Genomic DNA, 13251 nt, shown 5'->3' on the forward strand with positions numbered 1-13251 from the left:
AGTGGGAAAGAAACAGGGTGGGGATAAGTGAGAGACTGATCCAGCATTGCTTTCTGTGCCCACAGCGTTATGTAAAGGGAGGTTTGGTGCCGAGGCGGGATGGATTGATGGCCAGGGAGATTGGGTTAGTCTGTAAGAAGTGATTAGCATGGGGAGGTCTCAGTGCAAGGCTCCTGCCGGCGCCCCGAGATATTTGACCAACCGCTGAGGATGGTCCCTTCCTGATGGCCATTTAGTGACCATTTTATACAAAACAGCTGGGCTGAATCCTTTCGTACGACCCCACCAGATGGGCACTGGCTGGCTGTGGCTTGCAACACCTAAGCAAGAGCATCCCAGCTTGTCCCCCGGGGCCAGCCTTGTTGTGGGTCTGCCTGACCCCGCAGTGCAAGTGCCCTGGCACGGTCCCATTCGGAGTGCCCCGCAGCCCGCTCAGCCCCACAGCCACAGGCTCTGCAGGAAAGCCAAGCAGCACGGGACAAATCCCATGCCAGAGGGAAAGGATTTGCCTGAAGAATGTGAGATACGTGGCAGCCGTGCTCGGGGTCCTGCGTTAGGTCTGAACAGCCAGCGTTACCTGTAAAGCCGTGGGTGCGGGAAGCACTCAGAGCAAGTCAGACCGTATGTCATGGCACAGGAATTAAGCCTGTGCTCTCTGTGTTGCACATGTTCAGGCCTTTCTTTCTCCTTGATTTGCCAATTGCCTTGTTTTTTTTTTTTTTTTAATCATCGTGGAATCCTTAAGGCAGTTGAATAGCAGAGATTTAATTTGGTTAGAAACTTTAATTTTTAAAACTGTATTTTGTTCCAAAACAGAATGAGAAGCCAAAAATATATTAAGCTTATTATGGAAAAAAAAAAAAAAGTAAAAAAAAAATAGTTTTAGGAATCATCTCTCTTAAAGATCTCTTATTTTAACAATGGTGAGCAGGATATATTGTGTTATCTGTAGATTTTAAAATCAAAATAAAAGAGGAAAATCTTTCAAATTTGGATGAGGTACCAGGAACCAATTATACCAAGGAGAAAGAAAATTCTGATTTCCATCCATGGCTAACAGAGCCTATTTTGTTTACTCAATCTATCTAAAAGAAAGATCTCTGAATTCAAATTTGCAAAGATTTTTGCCTCTCATCACAGCATGAGAGAAGACAGTTTACAGAACTGTCATGGCCCAGCCCTCAAATTAATGACCATCCATACGAAGAAAGTAGTATATAAATTAGAATTTTGGCTATCAAAAGTAATATTTTTGACAAAAGTCGAACACTGGAGCAGAGCCCCAGACTCATGTTGCCCCCATCTCCGCCAGACACTTGTTCAAGGAGCACGCGTAACATTTCAGAGTTCACAAACCACTTCCAGCACCCTGCCATAAACTTCAAGTCTGCAGCAGGAGACTTAAAGCCCCGGCACATGCACGGAGCAGGGAGGATTCCGTGTGTGAGCTGTGGTCTCTGCGGAGGGGTGGTGTTTCGTGGGTGAAAGCCTTGGGTTATCCTAGGAAACAGGAAAAGGCATTTCCTGCACTGGCTGTCTGACCCGGATGGACAAAGTGGGAGACTTGTACCTGCAGAAGAATTGCGGTCACACCTTCTGAGATCCCCCTTGGACAACTGTCCTTTGAATGCAGTATACAGGACTTGATTCAAAATCACCTCAAAACCGAAGGGTGGATTAACTATTTCAGCACGCCCATTTTGCCGCACGAATGATTTTCTCCAAATTGCAATACGCTTGTGTTGCTGCAAAGCAACCTTTTCTATTTTCCTGTGCAAGGCTGTTCAGCTGAAAGGTTTTCACTCAGCTCTACTGATTTTGGAGGGTGAGCTGAGGATGACAAGAACATGTCACAACCAAAACTCAGTATAGTTACCACAGTGCTTACATCTTTGCTCAGAAAGCTTACACAATACAGTGTATATCTTTATCTTGAAAGGACGGGCATGTTGCAAATTCTACCTCAATTTACCTCCTGTCACCCAGGCTGCAGTCAGCTCAGAGCACAGTATCATTCATCTTCCTGTGAAGACATATTTAAAGAATAAAGAGCCGAAAAACAAACCCTGCAGCAGCTCAGGATAAGATTAAAGAGTCTATTTGAAAATTTTCATCAAAATGTTTTGGGACAAACAAGAACTTTTTGACCAAAATTAAAACTTGTGTGGGAAATGTTAATCTTTGCTTAATTTTTCCATTCCTTCTTCAGCATAAGAATTCTGTTACTTTTTGGCATCATAATTTGTTTTTCGGAAAAAAAAAAAGGAAAAGTACTGCTTACTTTTCACAGAGACATTCTTTCATCCAAATCCCTATATGTTTACTGAAAATTGTTTTAAAGTGAATGCTCTGTTTCAAGTTTAATTAATTAAAGAACAGACAACGAAAATATCCGCTGTGAATAGTTATCATTTCTCAAAACCAAATTCAGCTCTCAGAAATGGCGATGCTAAAACAGAGCTTAGGGCTGCTACAACACCAGGCTGAGCTGTCCACGAGGATGGTTCGTGGCAAGGGAGCAGGGTGCTCCCAGCACTTCGGTCGTGAGCTCCTGGGTGAAGCCACAGGCACAAGCCACAAGAGTTTGGCTTTAGTGTGATGGTGCCCCAGGTGTCAGAGGAACAATTAGTGCAGCCAGATTTGCTCACAGCTATTTAGCACGTGCTCGGGAAGGGCACTTTCCTACACGCATGGTCCTGTAGGTATCAGAGGAGTGCCAGTGAGGTAGGATGGGTCCTTGGTGGATTTTCTGAGGCACTCAGTGGCACTCAAAGGTATGCAGGTCCCTACCTTTGTCAATCCCCACGGTTAGGACAGGGCAACAACTGAGATTCACCTAATGAGATTGTAAATGCTCCTGCACAGGGACTGGCTTTGAACAAGCTGCAGCTCCAAGCATGCTGCAGCCAGCCTCTGCTCTGTGTCTCGTTCCCTCCTGTCAATGAGAGGTCACTTCTGAAGACTGAAACGAGCCCCAGGTCTTTTGCCTTTTCACCTCCGCCCTGGTGGCAGCGTGGCGTGTTGTGGGCAGTGTGGCTGCTGGCCATCCGAGACTCTAGCTGGAGAGCCGCGTGCCTGGGGAGCTGTGCTGGTGAGCTCCAGCCATGTAATTGCTGCCTTAATCTGCTCCAGAGTGTGAAAATCAGCCCCCAGCCAGATTCCTCAGTGGGGTGAAAGGGAGACTTTCTGCTGCCTTTAATGAGCTGGACGAGGGCCTCAGAAACAACGGCTTGTTTGGCCCATAGCACAGCAAACTGCTCCTACCTGGAGCTACTGAAGTTAAAATTAGGAACAGGGAAGTGTCCGGCTAAAGGCATTTCACCTCCGGCTGGATGGGCAGAGGATTTATCTGCCTTTGCAGCACCAACAAGGGAACAGGGAACAGGGACTAAGTGATGGCTGTGTTCCTGGTACCAAAAGGTCTCTGGATTGCTTAATTGCTCCTCAGGGAGTTGCTGGCTGTTTCTGGAATAGAGGTGCATTCTTTCTAATAAAAGCTGTGCATGTGGGGATTGCTAATTGCTATGGCTTTCAGACAGCTCTCCACTCTCTTCTGGAAGGAGAAAAGCTGAAGTTCTTGGCACAGAGTTGTTAGTAATTATATCAATTATACTAAACAAAAACCAACCCAACAGTTCTCTCCTTTCTTCAGTGTGTGACTCTGGCTCTGTAAGTGTTTTCTGTTATGATTTATACCTAAGATAATTGGGCCGATTAGTGGGTAAATGGGACAGCGCAGGCTGGGGCTGGCTCCTCACCTTCCATGGAGATGTTTTAATCTTTATTTCACCAAATCACTCAGTTGGTTTTCCTCACAAGCATTAACCCATTTGTTGCTAACAAAAGAAGATGTCTCTTTTGCAGAGCTGCTGGATGGCTTGGAAGTGGGACTTGAAGTGATGCCTGCTGTCAAGCAGTGCTGTAGGTCTGGAGAGTGGATGAGACACACGGTGCTCTCCAGATGTCTGCATGGACAGCATTTCCAACTGACTTCACAGGCTGAACCGAGAATCAAGGCACTATAGAGCATTGTCCTGATCATCGGAGGCAAAGAGCTGATTTTAAGTGGGACGTTCAAGAATGCTGGCACATCAACAGCTGCTAGAAAGCTCGGCTTCTGGCGTTAGATCTGCATCTACTACTGGTAGTCATGGGGCATTAATATGATTTCAACACGACACCTAGCCAAAACCAAAAATGTCTTAAGAGTGTCCAGATTTTACTCCATTTTCTGTTTCAAGGACTACTGGGGTAGGGGGAGAGGGATCTGTTTGGGGAAAAAAAAACCCTTAACTTTAGGTCTAAGGTTTTACCTATGTGATCTTTGTTCCCTGAGCAGCTGTTCCCATCTGTGAGCGGAGCAGCTCAGCACCAACCACCTGCACATCTGAGCCCCATCAGCTGGTGCCTTTGCTGCAGCTGTAGCCAGTGGCAGTGGTGGGGATCCAAAGAAACCTGTTTGGGGTGGGAAAAGGGATCTCTTTCCTTGCGCAGGACACCGTCAGATGTCTGGGTGCAGGGTATAGAGCCCGACAAAGTGCAGGATCATAGCTGACTCTGGTTCATGTGGGCTTTGAAGAGCCACTTTGTTGCTTTGAACATTGTCTGTATTGGATAAAATCTGTGTGCCTTCTTACCAAGAACAATCCAGAGAAGATGCTGGGAACAAAAACATTCATAGAAGGAACCAAGCAGGTAGGAAAGCTCTTTTCTAATCACAAAAGGGCAATAGTGGGATATTCCTCCTTCCCAGTGTGCAGAAGAGAAGCTAAAGCAATCAGCACGGCCATTCCAGGAGGTCCAGGTGGTGGCGGGGCTATGTGCAGTTGCCAATACAGCAAGCGTGTCATAAGGTTTGTATTAATTCTGACAGGTCGAGCTATAATCTGAGATCTTTGTTTTCCTGTGCCACAGACCCAGCAGTTTCCAAGAACTGCCTTGTTTCAAGAACTGCTTCCAGATCACTTCAGAGGATGTGCAAGTGCGTTTCCGAGACCCCTGTAAGCACATGCATCCTGCTGTTTGTAACATGACTGGCAGAAGTGTGCAGCAGTGGATAACCAGAAACACACTGTTCCCTAGCAGATGTGGTGCAAATCTCAGACTGTGACTGGCAGAAGCAATTTTGCCCAAGTCTTTCCAGCTCCTTCTGACTGTGGAGCACTTACAGGGAGAGCTGCTGCCTGGAAGGCAATGAACGTGCACAATGCCATGCTGTCAGGGAACATCCTGACTTTTAATGCTGTTCTTCCTTCCTTGCACATGGTAGAGCTTATAATAGCGGGCTGTCTGGATGCCTTACACAGACCATGCACAGCAACTAGTCTGCAGTATAGACTCTGTGATGTTCCCCTACAGCCCACAGCCTGGTTGCAAGGGGACACTGGGGCCTCAGATGCCCATCCATCCTCCCAGTATTTTTGCCATATATTGGGCTATTATTTCCCTTGATAAATTTGGAGAGAATTTGCCACCAAAGATCAGAGGCAGTACTGGGGGGTACGGGGCTGGGCCATTCTCCATCCAAACCAGGGAACAACTGTGCATCTTCATTATATGTCAGCAGCCGAATACAGGGCATAAAGAAAGGAGGGTCTGGAGGGAGCTGCATCCTTCGAAGGAGTGAGGACAGTCCTAGCAGCGTGGTTACCCACTGCTCCCAGAGACAGCCCCTTCCTTGGGGAGCGAGGTGCTTTCTGTCTTCCCTGGCCCCAGCGTGCATGTGTGTCTGCTGAACAGAGCTGATCTCACCAGAAATGCCTAATTGGTGCCTTCAGGCAATCATGTCTCTCTTCCTGTCTGAGTTTATCTTGAAAGGCTCGATTGAGTTACCTCCTATCCAATAATAGGATCTAAGTTCCTTGTAGTAACATAAGAAGGAGATGATGTCACTGCAGCTAGACTTCTCTGATAACTTAGTAATGACTGGGGCCAACACCTCTGCTCCTTTCTCAGGCAAAACTCCCAGACACACTGAGTCAGTACCTGGCTTCTGAGCTCCTGGGGAACTTGTGGCGCAAGGCATTGAGGGCACAGAGAGGGAGGATGGCTCCAGCCTGCTCAGAGCCACTCCACGCCAGCCTGGCTCCCTCCTTGCGGCTCCCCCAGAAGCCAGTTCCATGTGTGGGGCTCATCCTGCCAGGCACAGTGCCCAGTGGGGCCTGGACATGCAGAGGCATGAGGCTCTGGGTCCCAGATAACCTAGGTGGGGAGCAAGGGCTCCTTCCATCAGCTGGTACCGAATGGGTAGGAGAAAGGCAGCCAGGGACTGCACTGCAAGCCTGGAAGGTGGCAAACTGGGTTCGGTCTGCTCTGCCCCTCGTGTCCTTGTGGTCGTACGGTGCTGCAGATACAGTGGGAGAAGGACACGTTGCTGAATATGGAGAGCGTTGCCTTGCAGGCCTGCTCCAACACGTGGGCTCCCTGCCCCTGCCACAGGAAAGCTCACAGCCCTCAAACAAGAGTTGCAAGAGTTCCCAGCTCCCTTTCCAGACCAAAAAGTCTTGTGAAAGCCATCGCAGGCAATGAAGGTTCAGGATGCAAACACGTCCGCAGTCTGTTGGCTGGGGAACAGGACCAGGTGGAGAAGTCTGCAGGGCTCTGTTTGAACTGCAATGAGTCTTCACTCCTGACTTAATGGGACACATCCCTCTGGGAAGCCCTCCATGAGGGATGCTCAGGAAATGAAATCAGAGCAATACCTAGACTCCACACAACGTGCCTCTGGTACAGACAAGAGGGCTTTGTTATCTCCAGTTGCAGACACCTCCAAAACCCCTCAGGTCAGAACCGTGCGGGAAGGACTGCCAAAATCCCTGTGCAACTACAGAAACTGCTGACAGGCGGGCAGCTGCCGTGCTGACTCCCTGAGCAGCCCTCTCCCCGGGAACCTGGCATTGCCCCCTGTGCCCGGAGAGAAAAAAAGTGCAGAACAAGGTGCAGAAAGCAGCCAGAGACTAAGAAGAGTGGCTCAAGGCCCACAGGTCCTGCATTTTTGGGGGGGAAACACGGTGTTTGTCAAGCAAAGGAGCTAGGAGCAGTTGCTGGGGGCAGAAGGAGCAGGACCCACTGCTCTCGGGGGTGAGGGGCTCTGAACAGGTCCCTGTACCCTGAGATCCCCTGGGCCAAGCAAGCTTATTCCTTGTGCTGAGTAAGCACTCAAAGGATCCTCCATGACCCTCCAATGCATCCAACTTTGTTTTAGAAGTGAAATAACCCTCAGCTGTATAGCTCTTGGGCTACCCTGGGAAAAAACACTGGCCTTTGCTGACAGCCTTGAGCTTTGATGGTCGTGCGTGCAGTGCACAGCTTCTCACTGAACACGTGTGACCCACGGCTGGCCAGATGATGCCCTGGAAATGAATGTACAACAGCTCTCATCTCACCAAGGCTGAGGCCCTCCTGGGCTTGCCCCCTCTGTAAGTTACCAGGCTGTTTTAGAGGCATGGCAGACATGGCTCTGTGGGAGAGTCCCCTAGACCCTCTCCAGTTGAGGGACCCCTACGAGGGCCAGACAGAAGTTTTCCAGCCACATGACAGCTGCAGGGCACTGGAAAGCTCTTCTGCTCTGCTTGGAAGCTGGGCCTGCTCTGGAGGTGTAACAGAGTCATGAAAAAAGGGTTTAGCCTGGTTGGGATTTGGACCTAGCTGACCCGTGCCCCTGCTCTGCCATGGACCCAATGTGACCATGGACAAGTTATTTAGCTTTTCTTTGCCTTCTCCTTCCTCTGTACAAAGGGAACAGAAGCTTTGCCCTGCCTCACAAGGGGCTGTGGAGGGGTTGCTTTTCTTCAAGAGCGGTTAGCACTACAGATGGCTGTTAGGAGGCATTGCTTGGACTGTCTACAGCCTGGGCTAGAAGGGCCCTCCCAGACCACTACACTGAGCTCCCACTGCCAAAGATACCACGTCTGATAGAGCCTGTCACACACAGAGTGGGCTCCAGCTGCTCCTAAAATGTTGTTTATGCGCATCACAGCACTTGGCTAAAAATTAAGTTGGTGTTTATTCTACCAGCACAGCTAGTGGTTCTTAAGCCTTACTTTAAAAGGTGAGACAGGTCTGTACAGCAACTTGTCACCTCGGAGCCTCACTGACCATGCCCCCATCTACCTTGCTATCAGACGAAATCCTTGAATTCCACCAGGTTATGAAATAGGCAGAGCATTAAAGATGACAGCAGACTACGGGCTATTGCTGTGTCCTACAGAGGACTATACGCTGCATAGGTGGGTGCCAGTTTAAATACTTTGCTCATTTCTTATTTGCCTTGCTGTCTCCAGTTTACCTGAAGCTTCTTTGTGGTTCATCAGGAGTGCTTACACATTCAGTGTATGGAGCATCTGCGGCCCATCTTCCTCTTGCACTGACACATCTACTGTGTGTAACATCTGGGACACATCTTCCCTGCTGTGTGGCTGTATCTACCGTATGGAACATCTGGGACCCATTGTCCATCTTCTCTATTGAGTCGTCACTGGGGAAATGCAGCATGCCCTGGATACTTATGTGTATAAGTGAGTGAGTTAAGGTTCATGAGTCTCCATAATAAAGGTCAATGGAAAACACATTGGAACTTACTATATGAGTCATATGCGAGAGCGTGTGTGTGTGTGCAGATTGTGGATGTGAGCTGTGATTATTATTATTTTTTTGTGTGTGTGCACAATGTTCTAGACACTGGGAGGGCAGTTGAGGTAGCATTCACCTTTTTCTGAAAGCTGTTACAGTCCGAGATAGGAACTGACAGGGCATATGAGAGGGATATAAAGACAGAACTAATTTTCTGTGTGTGTCAGAGTCTCTTCTGAGGGATATTTGCTTGTTGAAAGGTGGGTACTGCTGTCATTGCTCTGTGAGCAGAGAAAGGCAGGAGCAATATGGACGAGGAAGGGACTACTACTTTTAGCCTGGTGTAACTGATCTCTTGCATATTTATCCAGATGGATCTCCTGGTTGCCACACTAGATTGCTAGCAGTCATGCATATAGAAATGTTTGGACATGACTACCATTGATAGACATAGCAAGATATAACCTCTGCCAAGCCACGAGAGAAGTACAGCTCAAGCCACCCAAGCTGTAGTGTGACCTCTTCACTTGGGAGCACAGCGGGTGAATCCCCAGGGTGCTGGCACATGACAGGGGTGTCACTCATCGCTGCCCCCTTCCAAGAAACGCCAACCACAAACTCAATGAGTGAGAAAATTAGAAAGTGGAGTCTCAAGAGAAGATCTGACTCAGAGGATTGCGAGGAAAATTAAAAGATGACCATGATGGCCCAACTCAAGATCAGTGGGAGCTGAATAGCTTGCTCTCAATATATTTCTGGAAAGAATCTCAAATGCTGTAAAGAGATGAAACTGCTGCTTTTTACACACTACATACACAGGTACCCAACAAGCTCACGGGGAGAGTTTCTACATCTGCTGATGCTATTCTTGGGACCGGGTAGCAATTTATGTAGACACCTTATTTTTCTGTATCATTTGCCAGTTCTATCACACAATAAAAAACACAGGAGTTACTGATGTTTGAAAAAATTTTAGCTGTTAGCCTGATCAACACTCTACATTCTTTTCTTCCTGGGAGGTGAGTGCAGGGACACTTCACATGGACACTCATACACACAGGGAATTTGGACATTTCCTTTACAAGAACTTCATAACATCTCATTGCTCAAAACCAGGGCTTAAAGGAAAAGGGACAAGTGGAGGTGGGGATTTATTGCATTACCGCTAAAGAGGGGTGTTCCTTGAGGATGATAGGTTCAACAGCTCGTGTGTGGTCTCTAAATCTTTCTCTCAAAAAAAGTTACTCAGGTCATTGTAGCAGGATAACCATGTTGTGTTTCATACTCTTTTTAATTCTAAGCGGAAAAGGCTCTAATCTGACCAGCTGAGCTCCTCTCACTAACAGGAGGAAAGCACATCTGTGTTGTACCCAACACCTGTGTCAGAAGCCTTTCTAATTTCTGATTTGCTTCCAAAACTATGGTTACAAATTCAAATCCCTCCAGCCCTGGAGTGAAGAAAATTTCCCCTCTGGTTAACGGGTAAGCTGCTCCTTGCATTCGTATTGCTGGGCAAGATGATATGCTCTGACAGCTTTCTCTGGGGGCTCCACAAAGGTGTTCTGGGTCATGTACACAGGGTCATGGGGGATGAGAGATGCTCAGCTCTGGTTTGGTACCCATGCTCTGATTGTGTGTTACCTTGGGAATTTGTTTTAGCCAGATGAAAAGGTGTGTGCAGGGGTGGTTAGAGGAGCTTTTTTTTTTTTTTCTTTCCAGGAGTAGGAAAAACACATCTCACCCAATGTTACTCATGTAAAAGCCGAAACCAGTTATAGGGTCTCTCTGTAGCCAATAGAGAAAACTTGATTCCTCCAGAGAGTGATTCACCCACCAGACAGGGCTCTGAGATAACAGGGATGATTCACCCTCTGGAGATGCTGATCATTTTCCACTGATGACTAGCTGAGATGACTAATATCAAGATGGCTAAAGTCAGAGGAGACAAATCCACCTGATGAGCCTGAGGGAGATGTGGGCACAGCAGAGGCTTACCTGAAGGGAAAGATGGTTGCATAGCAAAGCTATAGAAGATGACTCAGAAGAATTTGATTTCTTTCCTGGCAGTGCTCAGGATCTCCCACCATGAGGGAAGGATCCAGCACTCTAGTCATAGCACCAGCACGAAGACATCAACCTCCTGTTCCCAGCTACCTGGCTTCCCAGCTACAGACCTGACCCGGGCTGCTCTATTGGAATGCCAAATTCCAGCACGGCTGATCACACTGCTGTTCTTTGGTGGCTGGAAAAGGGAGGCAGTGAAGCTGCTTGTTGGGTCCTACCAAGAACACAGTGATCAAGCCACAGTTTTGGTCCCTATAAAAGAAGGTGATGCACTTTCTGCCAAGTGGGTTTGCCAATGGCTTTTGAAAATGTAGCATTGCTCATTTCTGCAGTAAAAATGCTAGCACTCATGAAAGGTTCTGGGGGACACTCCAAGAACAACTTGTCTTGGGGAGACAAGCTGAGCAGCAGAGAAAACTGCTGGAATAAGAAATAAGGTCCAGACAAGCACTTTGTTCCTAGTCTGGGATACTCCTGAACCCAAGCCAGGGATTTGGATCAGGCCAGTGTAAGCAGAGGAACAACTCCAAAATCTGAATCTTGAGCTGGATTTCTATTTTAACACAGCTTTTTGTCCTCAAACCTGATATAATATTGCCAAGCTATTGATGGCAGTCCTGGTGACACTCATAGTTCTGCAGTGGCAGCTGAGACAGATCACGCAGTGGGTGAAGGGGAGAAAAGAGAGAGTGAGCAGCAGGTTAGATGACAGCCTGAGGTACATGGAACCAGAAAAATGATGTCTGCTCAAAGCCCATGCTAAAAAACAGTGACTCATCTGAATTTAGCTTATCATTCCTGAGCCAAATTATGAGATGTGTTTATAAAGGAGGAGAATCCCAGTCTCCTCCATGGACATCAGCCCACCTGAAACCAGAAAAAGGACACAGACCTGTAACACTTCCTTGCTATCTAGGTGCTGGCTCAGCTACACAAGATGCGGGGGCCACCTTGCCTTTTTCAGGTGAACTGTGCACGCTGCACTGGGAAGAATGTTCATGGCATGTAGAGCCTTCATAAGCCAGTGAGAATACTAAGAGTAGCCAAATTTCAGCAAGGACTCAGCACACCATAGCACATCAGTGCATGAGAATAACTTGTGGTACATCCAGATGTGTAATATGCTTGAGTGCTGTGTTCACTTGGAGGTGGTAGATATCTGCTCTTTGGCTTCTTCTTACATTCATTATTCAATATATGAAAATATATTAATTTATTCATTATAGAAATACCTTTAAACAGTTAAAATGCCAAAATGGACACTGGATTTCTGAAAAAAAAAGTCTGGGGACAAAACCTCCACTGACTTAGCTGTGTTCCTCTCCAAAACCAGGTGCCGAGAAGAGGTACCTCAGGGCCAAGAGGGATTTCAGAAATGGGGCAAGACGGTTTTGACTAGCCAGTGACCTCTGTAGTGGAAGGAACTTCTTCAGTGTGCTGCCTGCACTGTGATGCTTTTTCTGAGCTCTTTTCTCTGGCACAGGCATGCTTTCTGCTGCAAAGTGGTCAACAACAGGTGAAATCCAAGGACTTGTGCTCTCAATAGAAGCTATCATCAAGACAGTACTTGTGGTTGCTTTGTTTCAGTCTGTCTTGAGATTCCCTGTTAAGAACTACCTCATTGCTCTTCCCTGACCTCTTTTCACTGTACTCTGGAAAGACCCTGTAGCCAGTAAATCATGTCACAGGACTGAGGTGGTCTTACCACAAGATAATTTCTACGCCAACAGATTGTAAGTCACTGCTAAGTTATGTTGACTTTATAGATTTCTCCTTTTTCCATAGCTTTTATCCTCTAAACACCCAGTGGAAACAACACCTTTCTTAAACCTTATTGTATCACACATGATTTATAGAGAAGAATATTGCTGTTAACAGCGAACTGTTAAATCTCAAATAGATCAAAGATGTGAAATGAGGAATGAATTGACTGAGCTCTTCAGGCCATGCTTATTCCAAAGCCTTTTTTTTTTTTTTATTCCCTCTGTCATAAGAATTTATATGCTTGTGAGAACCTGATCAGGTGGGAAGAGTTTTCCTCCTTTGTCTACATCAAAGTCCACATGTTCGCAAAGTGCTATAAGGGGAGGGACAGGGGATGAAATGCACTTTATTGCATTTCCTTAAAAACCCAAAACATTTCTGCTAAAGATATCAGGTTGGAAAACTAATAGGTAGTGAGGACTTAATGAGGATACTAATTTTGATACACATAATTAGTAGAACACACTGCTGTGAGTGATCCATTCCAAAGCGAGATGTCTGCATCCAGGAGGTGAGTTTCTCCCCTAAAGCATCTATTTCTCTCTCTTGACCAAAGGATGCTGCTAAGATACAAGGAGTTGAGCTCAGCTGGAGCCCCCCACACTGCCGATATTCCCCTGGGAGTTAGGTGACTTCACATGTGTTAGTGTCTCTGTGCCAGCTATGTCCAGGTTGCCTGGGGTCTCTGTGAGGTGATTTGCAGCCCCAAGTCTCTGTGGGAGGAGAAAGAAGCTCCCACAGGCCAGAAGATAAATGAACAGGTGCCTTTTTGAGCAGGGAGCAATGTGACTGGATGCTTTATGCCTATGCTGCTCTCTCCCTGCATCAGCAAACCTGCCACGGTCCTAGGGA

At 47.2% G+C, this 13251-nt stretch overlaps 1 protein-coding gene and 1 long non-coding RNA gene across 3 annotated transcripts in view; one reads left to right on the forward strand and one right to left on the reverse strand.

The window, feature by feature from the left end:
- The window catches only part of LGR6 (leucine rich repeat containing G protein-coupled receptor 6), a 137490-nt gene that overhangs the window by 47148 nt on the left and 77091 nt on the right, over positions 1–13251 (reverse strand). The window lies entirely within an intron of this gene.
- Positions 47–5787, forward strand: LOC310886970. The gene is made up of 2 exons (XR_014575561.1): positions 47–2774; positions 3865–5787. It is a non-coding gene; the product is annotated as an uncharacterized lncRNA (long non-coding RNA).

The sequence above is a fragment of the Anser anser genome, assembly GCF_964211835.1.
Source record: "Anser anser genome assembly, chromosome: 27".
In the NCBI taxonomy this organism is placed as follows: domain Eukaryota; kingdom Metazoa; phylum Chordata; class Aves; order Anseriformes; family Anatidae; genus Anser; species Anser anser.